The 12358-nt window shown below is 38.0% G+C and overlaps 2 protein-coding genes across 2 annotated transcripts in view; one reads left to right on the plus strand and one right to left on the minus strand.

Moving 5' to 3' along the window:
- Positions 1-12358, minus strand: part of LOC141388841 (arylalkylamine N-acetyltransferase 1-like) — a 68857-nt gene that overhangs the window by 51178 nt on the left and 5321 nt on the right. The window lies entirely within an intron of this gene.
- The window catches only part of LOC141388840 (uncharacterized), a 270707-nt gene that overhangs the window by 33645 nt on the left and 224704 nt on the right, over positions 1-12358 (plus strand). The gene's annotated exons all lie outside the window — the stretch shown is intronic.

The raw sequence follows: 12358 nt of genomic DNA on the forward strand, positions 1-12358 counted from the left end.
ACCAAATGTTTGTGTTTTTAGAACATAGAGTTTGGCGATACATTTTGAGATAAACGATCACGGATTGATAGAATATTTCTGTCCCATGAAAAGTGGACAGATTTTTTGTCGTAGATTGGACAACGACATAAAGGAAAGTGAACTTTTGTACCCTCCATCTCGAGTTGTATTGAAGCAAAATCGAATAATTAGTACTAACTTTTTTCCGAATAAAACTGTTGTATACACATTTCGGTCAGAAGCAGTGAAAAAGGATCCAGGAAATAAAAAGTCGGGCGGTACCGTTACATGGGGGCTATATTAAATTGTGGATCTATATCAAAAATTCTTTGTAGGAATGGTTTATATCCCTAGCGAAGAGTAAATACGAAATCTTAGCCATTTCGGTGTGATAATGTGGCAAACAACCTTGAAAATCTCAAAACAAAAAAAAACAAGTGAGCAAAGGCTATAGTCGGGACGGGGCCGACCATGTGATACCCTACACCACTACCCCTGGGCATAAGCTTTCCACTGGTAAACATTTCTTGGAGGGACTATAAACCGACTACCACCAAAAATAATATGCCTCTTTGTCTCTGGGACCCCCATAAGCAACCAAAATTTCGTGACCATCCAATCAAAATCACGACCTGTAGCTTGATTGCAAAAAATGGAAGAATTGGATGCATTACCGACTATTGTGGTATCTCCCTTGTTTGACCACCTTCGCCAACCTGCTTTACACCAACGTGAGGGTAGGTAATATTTTCTTCTTCCATTGACAGGCTTTGCCGTTGGAGTACCCCTACTAGAAGCCAATATATTCACAAAGAATAAAACTTTGAATTTGTCTCCAAATGAGTTTTTCCCCATTCCGACCCCTAAATATTATCCGACTATCACCAAAATCAATAGGCTTCTTCCTATGTGGGACCCGCATCAACTCCCAAAAAATTCGTGACGATCCGATCAAAATTGCGACCTGTAGCGTGATTACAAACAAATCGGGAAATGGGATGCATTACCGACTATTGCGATATCTCTGTTGTTTGAGCAGCTACGACAACCTCCTTTACATCGTTGTAAAGGTGATATTTTCTACTTTCCTTGCCAGGTTTTGCTTTTGATATACCTCTTAAAGAAACAGAGATATTGGCTTTGAAATAAAACGTAGACCTTTTCTCCAAATAAGTTTTTGCCCATTCCGACCCCTGAATATTATCCGACCATCACCAAAATCAATATGCTTCTTCATCTGTGAGACCCCCATTAACTCCCAAAATTTTCGTGACGATCCGATCAAAATTGCGACCTGTAGCGTGATTTCCAAAAAATAGAAAAATGGGATGTATTACCGACTATTGCGATATCTCCGTTATTTGGTTACCTACGCCGACCTAGTTTGCATCGTTGTAAAGACGGGATCTTCTACTTTCATAGTCAGGCTTTGCTTTTGGAAAATTTTCAACCAACGCTGTGATATTTGTCAGTATAGTTAAAATCGCAAAAATGAAAATTGGGGTTTTATTTGCTACTATTGCGATATCTTCGTTGTTTGATCACCTACGAGCACCTACTTTACATCATTAGAAAGGTGATATTTTCTGCTTTCATAGTCAGGTTTTGCTTTTGGTATACCCCATATAGAAGCTGAGATATTGGCTTTGGAAAAAAACGTTGTCTTTTTATCCACCTAAGTTTTTTGCCCTTTCCGACCCCTAAATATTATCCGACCACCACCAAAATCAATAGGCTTCTTCCCCTCCGGGACCCCCATCAACATCCAAAATTTCGTGACTATCCGATCAAAATTGCGACCTGTAGCGTGATTACAAGGTTTAGATGGACAGACGGACAGACGGACGGACGGACTGACGGACGGACACACATAGCCAGATCGACTCAGCTCGTCGAGACATTTATTTTGGTATATATAATTGTGGGTCTGCGACCATTATTTCGATGCGTTACAAACTTTTTGGCCAAAACCAACTTATAATACCCTCCCCACATAGTGGTGTAGGGTATAAAAATCGGGAAGTTCTGTTCTACTAGGGCTATACCAAAACGTGGACCTATAGCAACAAATTTCTGGGGAAACGTTAATGCTACTAACGAATACTAAATACGAAATTTAAGCCATTTCGGTGTAATAATTACCATAAAACCTTCAAAATACCGAGCATCAGGAGATGCCGGTCTATGGGAGCTATATCAACACATGGATATATCAACTGGGGGAAAGTTTTGCTCATAAGAAGATTAAATACCAAACTTCAACAATTTCGGTAAGATAATGTGGCTGAAAACTTCAAAATACCGAAAATCGGGAGTTACCGTTTTGTTACCGTTATGACAAACTTCTGAGGGAACGTTTTTTAGCCTCAAAGAGGACTAAATACCAAATTTAAGCCACTTCGGTAAAATAGCATGACTATATCCTTTAAAATACCAAAAATCGGGAGGTACCATTCTATGGAAGCTATATCAAAAGGTGCACCGATATAGCCCATTTTTAATGCCAAACATCGTAGGAGTAATAGAAACTTCTGTAAATAAATATAAAGCAGTATCTTAAACTGGACAATCTTCAGCTACTGGTGATTACGATTAGTGCAGAAGATTCTATGTCAAAAATGGAAAATGCAAAGCAAATATGCAAATCACTTATGGAATAGATTGATAGAATAATAGTGGGTGTTTAAGAATTGACTTTCCTTACTTCGGCAAATGGATTTTTAATGAATTAGAAAAGGAAGAAAATCCAAACTTCAGGAAGATTTAGCAACATAGGAGTATGTTAAAGGAGGTGTATGTTGAGCTCAAATGCTCGGAAGATTTGTGTTTCTAAATGAACCATGTTATGGCTACCTATAAACACAGTCTACTTGAATATATTTGCACGCGGCAGAAACTAGTCCCAGATGACATTGTCAAAGATACCAACAATTTTACCCCCTCTCTGTAGTTTTATGTGGTAGCGGTTGCTACTAATCCTTGTTGAAAAATACGAATGAGAGTCGAAATGTTAGAAATAGAGTAAGAGTTTATTCTTTATAGTGAAATCGAGTGGAAAACTAAATTTATTATTTGCCGATTTGAGTGTGTGTTGGTACAGATTGGCGACAATGATCTTCAACATATTTGTTTTTGTTTCGTTGGCGCTGCGGATTGAGAAAATACCCACACTTGCAAAAACTACAAAGGACTCGTCAGTAGGAGAATCTCCTCGATTTCGAGCGTATTTTACTCGTAGTTAAAAACTAACAAAGTAAATGCGCTCTTATTAGAGTGACCTAGATTTCTTTTTATACCCTCCACCATAAAATGGAGGGTATAATTATATTTGTCATTCCGTTTGTAAGACATCGAAATATTCGTCGGAGGCCCTATGTAGTATATATCGCTCATTTACACAAAGAGTGGCATAACTTAAAAAATGCGTTTTCTGAGTTAGCAATTTCTATTTTTATCTTATATTTTTAATCTTATATATTTAGAAAAAATGTGTATAAATTAAAACACAACATTCATATCTATTGGATCGACGGACTGGGTCCAAATGCTGATGAAAATATCGGTTCTTTCGCGACTTCATTTGAATGGGTTCAAATGCTAATGAAAAGATCGGATCTTTCACGACTTCCAATGCAAAAGATGCCATGAAATCTCATCATCGGATAAAACCCCTTCCTTCACATTTTGCTGGGTAAGTACGTCCGCCTTGCACTTTGAAGGTCTGCGGTTCAATCCCCGACCAGAACGTCAGCACTTTCGACGGTGGCAAACCGCCTCATGTAATATTGGTTGACATTTTCTGAGTATGTTGGGGGTACAGAACATTGCCCCAGAGAATGGTCGGTACAAGACCGCGTTTTAATACAGCATTTTAAAAGGTTTTGCCAAATTATTCAACCGAAATATCTGAAATTTCGTGATTAGTTTATGGGCAGTTGTTTAAAGATTTTTTTACTAAACATGCTGCAACCTGGTATTTCGGATTCTGAATGATAGAAAAAACCGATGTCTCATTGGTATTAATCCTTGTTTAAAATTATTAATATTCTTCAGTTACGATAAATTGGAATATTCTCCTAGAAATAAGCGATGACGCTGCGGAAGAGTTTAGTACTTTCATAAACGATACAAAACAAATTTGTCAATTTTACTTCAATTTTACCCCCTCCTTACTTCAATCTCTACCCGAATTCGAGCGGTAGCATTTCGAAGCTTTGAAGGGAACAAGGCACTTTCCAAATCACATTCAGTTACTTCGCCCTACTATGCCGCTTTATTGGAAAATATAATAAAAGTTTGCACGGTTCTTACATGTTTTGCATTGATGTACAAAATTTCAATTATTTTGAAGTCCATGATACAAAATATGTTGCTGCTATTTTTGTTAATACTTAATACAAGCGAAATATCAGTAGTTGATTGAGTTTCCGGTTTTAGCCTTGATAGGAAATGCAAAGAGAAAAACAATTAAGACTTAACCAAAAGTCCTCGATGAAAAATTCTAGGAATTATTTTATTCCAGGAAAACAATCAAAAATTTCACAAAAATATACGCTCACATGCATATGTAGATGTCTCTGTTCCCTGAATCATCTTTATTCGATGGAAAATAAATTCTCAAAAACAAAATATTTAAAAGGAAAATGAGTCGTCTCATGGTGGTCCACCTGTATGTTGTATCGCTCTCACATGATCCCAAATGCTCACACACATGAAGTCCCCCCGCCCACACATGTCTCGTTGTGAATGCGTTGATGACATTCTAAAGTGTATTATTAATGATTCAATGATCGGGAATTGTTTTCATACATCTCACTTCACTCTAGAGAGAATATTGTCATTGAATTTTCTTGCAAATATAGCCAATCGTCTAGGCGACGAATCAACCGGCTGCCCCCAACGAACGGTCTGTTAGCCGATACATTAATTTATTGTAGTAAAATGTGACTTGGCATTTCCATGAGAGACTACAAATTGTTTATTTTTCTTGACTTGCTGTGGTGTACATGACATACAGCAGCACTGCACGCAGATTTTCCTTCCTGTCGTCTACAGTAGAATATTGCTAATTTGATCATACATTCTAAGAAAATGAAAAAGTGCACAATATTTCATTTCGTTATATTCAAGTCGTACTGTACTCAAAATATCCACATAGCGTAAATGTGCAATGTTGTGCTCCATAAATTAACACATTGCATTTTCAGTAATAAATCGTCTCAGGCTAATTCGTCTAATGTTGTGTACTCTATGTATTGCTGTGTGTGCATTTTTGTTGTAAATACTATGCGTTTTAATTTATAAAAAATGTTTATAAATATTCACGGTGCTCTGGGTTCACTGTGTGTTATAAGGAGGCGATACAGTCAACGCATTGTCCAAATTTGAACTTCTATATCTTAATAACGGTAGAACCTACGAAATTATCATAAAAGTCAATCATGTAGAGAATTTTCATAGCTGCAACATTTTCGTTAGTTCTGTTTCGATAGGAATTGCGGTTTCCAAGCAAAATCGAGAAAATCTAAAAAACCCCTAAAATGTCAACTTGAATCGCGATTTATTTAAAAAGCGCTCCGGCGATTTTTTTTTTATTTTTTTCATCTATGAACATTGTAGTTTTAGAATCCGCAAAAACTTGCCAGGTGTAAGCACCTTCCATTTAAATTTGCTTCAGGAGCACCGTGTATTTTTTGTTTTATAAACATATTTTTAGACGTGATGGGTGGGATGAGATTTATAGCAAACAACGTGTCCATTCTTAATGACAATTGATGACAGTGACCTGTTATCTGTGTAAACTGTGGTAGTTAACGCTTCATAATGGTAATAACCCAATGTACAATAACACGTGTTATCGAACACAAAATATCAATTACGAAACCAATTCAGGTGTAAATGTAATCATAAACGTTATAAAACCTTATATCGGGAGGAACCGTTAAATGTCGGTTATTTAAGAAAATGAGAACCTATATTGACAGTTCTTTAACAAGAAGTTTTCTATCTTCTGAGAACACACTAATTCACTACCAATTCAATTAGGGGGAATCCGGTGCGTGCTTAGGAGGGTAATATACACTGAAAGACAAATATGTTGTATCAATGAAAATTGTCATTGACTCCATTGCATTAATACAGAAGTTTAATTGAGTTTCATAAAATAAATTTCATTATTTTTCTTATAGTATTAATGTGACAGTTTCATAGCAATAATAGAATTGTAATTTCTAACTACTTTATTGAATTAATAAAAACGTATCATTGCATAATTGAGGGAATTTCATTGGAATAATGAAGAAACTCAATATTGTTATTTAATGAAACTTTTCATTTATTCAATGAAATTTCCACAATTATGCAATGAAACTGTCGTCACATTATTACTTTGAAACAATAATGAAAGTTTTGTTATTTTTCTCGTTTAGAGTTGAGCTTAATGACCGATGATTTTTGAAGTGAAAAAGGAAAGCTGACGATTCGAACCCGCACAGCCACCAATATATGTGACTAGTTTCGCTGTTAGTTTTGCAGCTCGTCGGACTTATCGGCTGTGAAAGTGGCTTCTCTGTAATCGAACTTTCTTCTTTCAAATGCAAAGTGTTTTTTACAGTGACGAATATTTGTTCGTTCAACCTGTATGGTGTCCATGACACGCGCTTATTTTTAGCGTAGCCTTTGGAAATTATGAGTTCGACTCTGAACACCAACACGCCGCGGCCAAAGTTTTTTCAGCCGGGCTCATCCGGTTTTTTTTTTTAAATTTTGCCTGTCAGGGCCAATATCATTTTAATTTTTATTATTTTTTCGTTTAGAGTTGAGCTTAATGACCAATGATTTTTGCAAGTGAAAAAGGATAGCCGACGATTCGAACCCACACAACCACAAATTTATGTGACTACTTTCGCTGTTAGTTTTGCAGCTCATCAGACACGGCTCTTGGATGACATCTCTCTTATCGAACTTTCTTCTTTAAAATGCAACGTGTTTTCTTACAGTGACGAATATTAGTTCGTTCAACCTGCAAGGTTTCCATGACAAACACTTTTTTTAAAAATTATCTTCGCTCTGAAAAACAAAATTTCAAAAAATAATGAAAGTTATTTTATGAAACTCAATAAAACTTCTCCATTAATGCAGTGACTTTTTGGGTGACGTAGGGGATGGAAGATACCAAGCAACGGTCCTGACCGGTTTTAACATGGCAAAGCCCAGGATTTATCTTGGTCCCTCTTTCATCTCAAGTGGACACTGACCTCCCCGTGGTGTCACCTGGGGAACTGCCTTTAACACCCGTTAAAGGTAGTGAGCTAACATGTGCCGCCCGTTCACCCATAAGAACGTTAAAAACTTGGGTTTGGGCGTCGGGTTAGTAACCCTCCCCTAGAAAAAACAGCCTACTATGAAAAAACGAAAGAAAAGAAAAACAAACCCCTCTAAAGTTGACGAACCCCGCAAACGTTTTAAGGACCATGATCTGCGAATCTGCACCTGGAATGTTCGCACTCTTTATAGAGAAGGTGCAGTCTTCGCATTGGCAGACGTTCTTGAAAAGTACAAGACCGATATTACTGCCATACAGGAAATACGATGGATTGGGAAAGGCGTCACAACAACACCTAAAGGTGACGCACTGTATTATAGCTGCCATGCTCCCACTGAAGAAAAGGACGAACAGACCAAAGATATATTTTACGAGCGCTTAGAAGAAACATATGACCGTTGCCCTGCCCATGACATTAAAATCATTCTAGGCCACTTTAATGCTAAAATTGGAAAGGAGAATATCTTTGGCCCAACAGTCGGGAAATTCAGTCTCCACAGTGAAACATCTGACAATGGTATGAGGCTGATAGACTTTGCAGCTGCAAAAAACATGGTAATTAACAGTACCAGATTTAATCATCTCGATATTCATAAGGGCACCTGGCTGTCTCCAGATCAGAAAACAAGAAACCAAATTGATCATGTTGTGATAGATGGAAGACATTCATCGAGCGTGTTGGATGTACGATCGTTCCGAGGCGCAAACATTGATTCGGACCACTACCTTGTTGCAGCAAAGGTACGCACCCGCTTAAACGTAGCGAACAAAGTACGAACAGACACAACACGAAAGTTAGACATCGGTAAGCTGCAATCACAACAGATAGCCACAGCATATTCCACTCAACTAGCCCAATTGCTTAATCAAAGCACTCCTCATCCCGATAACATATCAGCGCAATGGCAAAGCATTGCCCACTCCATGCAAACAGCCGCAAAATCCATACTTGGATACCAGAGACCTCCACCAAGGAATCCATGGTATGATGAGGAGTGTCGTGCTGCCACCGAAGAGAAAAATGCGGCATATAAGGCTACTTTACAATCCGTAGCAACGCGTAGCTCACGAGAGAGATACAGGGAGAAAAGGAGAGAGAAGAAACGTCTTTTCCGCAGGAAAAAGAGAGAGATGGAAAAGCGGGAGAATGAAAAAATCGAGATGTACAGGAGCCAGAATGAAGTCCGAAAATTCTACCAAAGAGATAAGCATCAAACTGATGGCTTTGGTACAGGCACATCCTCCTGTAGAGACCAGCAAGGTAATTTGGTAACTGATACAGATAGTGTACTCAGGATATGGAAGGAACATTTTTCAAATCTGTTGGTATCCAATAGCAGCGAAGACGACGAAGATACCACAGTCCCAATCCCAGAAGATGGTATTGAATGTATACCGCCCAGCCAAGATGAGGTAAAGACAGCAATAAATCGGCTGAAGAATAATAAGGCAGCAGGGGCCGATGGCTTACCAGCCGAGCTGTTCAAAACCGGAGGCGACACGCTGATAAGGTGTATTCATCAGCTAGTTAGCACCATCTGGCAGGAAGAACGAGTACCCGACGATTGGAACCTGAGTATCCTGTGCCCCGTCCACAAGAAGGGAGATAAGACTGTATGCTCTAACTATAGGGGAATAAGTCTACTCCCTATTGCCTACAAGATCGTGTCAGGGATATTGTGCGAACGACTAAAGCCTATGGTCAACGAGATAATTGGACCATACCAATGCGGCTTTAGACCTGGCAAGTCCACCATTGACCAGATATTTACCCTGCGGCAAATCCTGGAGAAGACCCAAGAGATGCAGATCGACACCTACCACCTTTTTGTCGATTATAAAGCAGCCTTCGACAGCCCGCTGCGTTCAAAGGTATTCCAAGCCATGTCTGAATTTGGTATTCCCGCAACGCTCATCCGGCTTTGTAAAATGACTTTAACTGACACGAGGTCCTCAGTTAAAATAGGAAAGAACCTCTCCGAAGAGTTTGGTACCAAAAGAGGTTTCAGACAAGGAGACAGCCTTTCGTGTGACCTCTTCAACATCCTGCTAGAAAAGGTTATACGAGAGGCAAACGTCAAAAGAAGTGGCACAATCTACACCAATAGTCACATGTTACTTGCTTATGCTGATGATATAGACATCATGGGCCGATCAGTAAAGGAAGTAACTGATACCTTTATAAAGGTCGAAGGAGAATCTGCTAAAGTGGGTCTGGTGGTAAACGGTGAGAAGACCAAGTTGATGGTGTCGACGCGCAATGCGTCCATTGAGCTCGGACCGACTGTAGAAGTTGGTTCCTATAATATTGAGGTAGTAAAAGACTTCGTCTACCTCGGCACCTCCGTAAACACAACAAACGACATCAGTTGTGAAATAAAAAGAAGAATTGTATTGGCCAACAGATGCTACTTTGGTTTAAGTAAGCAGTTTAAAAACAAAGCCACATCTCGTCAAACAAAAATAACGCTCTACAAAACACTGATACTACCCGTGCTGATGTATGGCTCCGAAGCCTGGGTTCTTGCGCAAGCAGGCATGGCAGTGCTTGGTGTGTTTGAGAGAAAAATTCTTCGAAAGATCTACGGACCAATCTGCGTTGACGGTGAATATCGACGTCGCATGAACCACAAGCTGTATCTGCTATACAACGACATCAATATTGTTAAACGTATCGAGATGCAGCGATTGCGTTGGCTAGGCCATATCATAAGAATGAGCGATGATGAACCCGCTAAAAAGGCGTATGAATACATGCCACATGGCGGTGCACGCAGAATTGGCAGGCCAAGGAATAGATGGCGCAAACAAGTGGATGATGAGATGAAAAGGCGCGGTATTCCAGAGTGCAAAGCAACAAATAGAGAGGAATGGAGATCTCTTCTTAGTTCGGCCTATAGAACAAATGTTCTGTAATGGGCCAGCTAAGTAAGTAAGTAATTAATGCAGTGAAGTCTTACGTTGGTTTAAAATCAATAAAAAAAATTCTTTCAATGTAAATTGGTTCTTGCTCATCAAAATAATGAGACTCACATTTGTAGATACCAAAATGAGTGTCTTGAGTCAATTTAACTATGTGTGCCCATTTAAACCTTCTAATCGCGATACAGGTCGCAATTTTTATCGGATCGTCCAAAATTTTTGTGGAATATTGGGGTCCAAGAGAGGAAGAAATTGATTTCTTCCGATTTAGGTACGAATTCGGAGCGAAATGTCGAAATAAATTTTCCTTTGCACAACTACCACCACCGTCACTGCCGGTATACCGTCACTTTGCGTATGTATTTAATATATAATAACAAGGGGTTGCTTAATTTTAGTTTGTTGTCAAAAATTCGCATATACAATTTTTCAATATTTTAAATATAAATGAACCATATAATTATTGAAGCTTGCGCTGATAGACTCAGCTCGTACACAAAATTTGCATTGTTCTACTACAACTACAAAATGGTAACAACAGTGAAAATCATTAGAAAAGTATGAAATTACAACCTTCCAATATAAAACATAAGAAAGAAAACTTGGGTCAAAAAATGCGTCAGAGAAAAAAATTTTCCTTCGATATTCATATTCCGAAATCGTTCAGAAATCTGTACGAAGATTCGGTAGAAAAAAAATTCCCTTCCGAATTTGACAAGGAGTTTCATCCGATATCGTTTCGACATCAGACCGAAATCGATCCGATGTCGCTACGATATTTCGTTCCGAAATTATGTCTACCAAGATTTTCCGAAAATGTTACCAAAAAGTTAAAATTTTTTAATCGAAACAAAATTCTGTATTTTTGTAACCTCCGCAACAATATGTCATTCCGTTTGTATCACATCGAAATATTCATCGGAAACTCTATACAGAATATATATTCTTGTCCAGCATAAAGTTCTATGTCGAAATAACGATGTATGTCAGTTGAAATCAAGATACAGCTCGAAATATTTAAGGTAGAGCTTTATAATTTGGTACAGAATTATATATTACTCCTAGAATATACCGCCCGATTTTCGGTATTTTGAAGAATTTTACCACATTATCGAATCGACATGGCTTAAATTTGGTACTTACTCTTCCCTAAGACTAAACATTTTTAGAGGGAATTGTAGGTATAGGATTTTAGATATTTTTAAGGTTTTACTTATATTTTACAACCGAATTCGTTGGCAAAAAATGTATACCGACTTATTTTTTTCCTTTTGATCCAAAAACATTAAATATGGAATTTTATGCCGATCCGATTTTAAGCCACAACAACGAACTTTCATCGTTTGGAAAATAATGGTGGACCCGATGCAACCGACCGGCAAAAAATTCATATATTATGTTTTTAGATCGAATGGAACAAAGGACCGTCAAAATATTTTTTTAACAATTTGGCGCTCATTAAATTTTTATCAGTGTTGAGTAATGCCTAAAATAACAAAAAAAAAGGAATAATTTATCATTTTTTTTCAAACCTTAAAAAGTTACCAAAACAAAAACGAACTTGCCAAATTACCAACCCTTAGAAAAGTTACCAATTTTGGTGGAATGATACCAAATGTGGCAACTGTGCGCACAACCCACTGATTTGTAATCGGACACCCACGCTCTGTGCCACAGTACTCATAACTTAGTAAGAAGTAATATAAGTAGTTATTTTTTTCACATTACTTTGTAATGGGTTACATAATGACTAACGGATCCGAAAAATCAACCTTTTATTCTTATTTAAACATTTTCCCCTCAATGAAGAAAGAAAAAAAACAAGTAAGCAAAAGCTATAGTCGGACAGGGCCGACCGTGCGATACCCTACACCACTACACTGCGAATTAGCTTTCAGCAAATCAAAATTCCTTTTGGGCAAATAAAGTTATTGTAAGAAATAACTTTGTGGAGCCTGCCACCTTATCACATCAAGTTTAAATAACAATATAATAATTGTTCCACAAACATCCCAAAAGGGACAGGGAGTGCACCACGATTCATATTACATCAATGATATGAGTCCGAAAGGCGTGTCATAAGACACCACCTGTATAGAAGTTTTACATGGC

Source organism: Musca autumnalis, unplaced genomic scaffold (genome assembly GCF_047663935.1).
Source record: "Musca autumnalis isolate F117 unplaced genomic scaffold, ASM4766393v1 scaffold_1, whole genome shotgun sequence".
NCBI classification, from domain to species: domain Eukaryota; kingdom Metazoa; phylum Arthropoda; class Insecta; order Diptera; family Muscidae; genus Musca; species Musca autumnalis.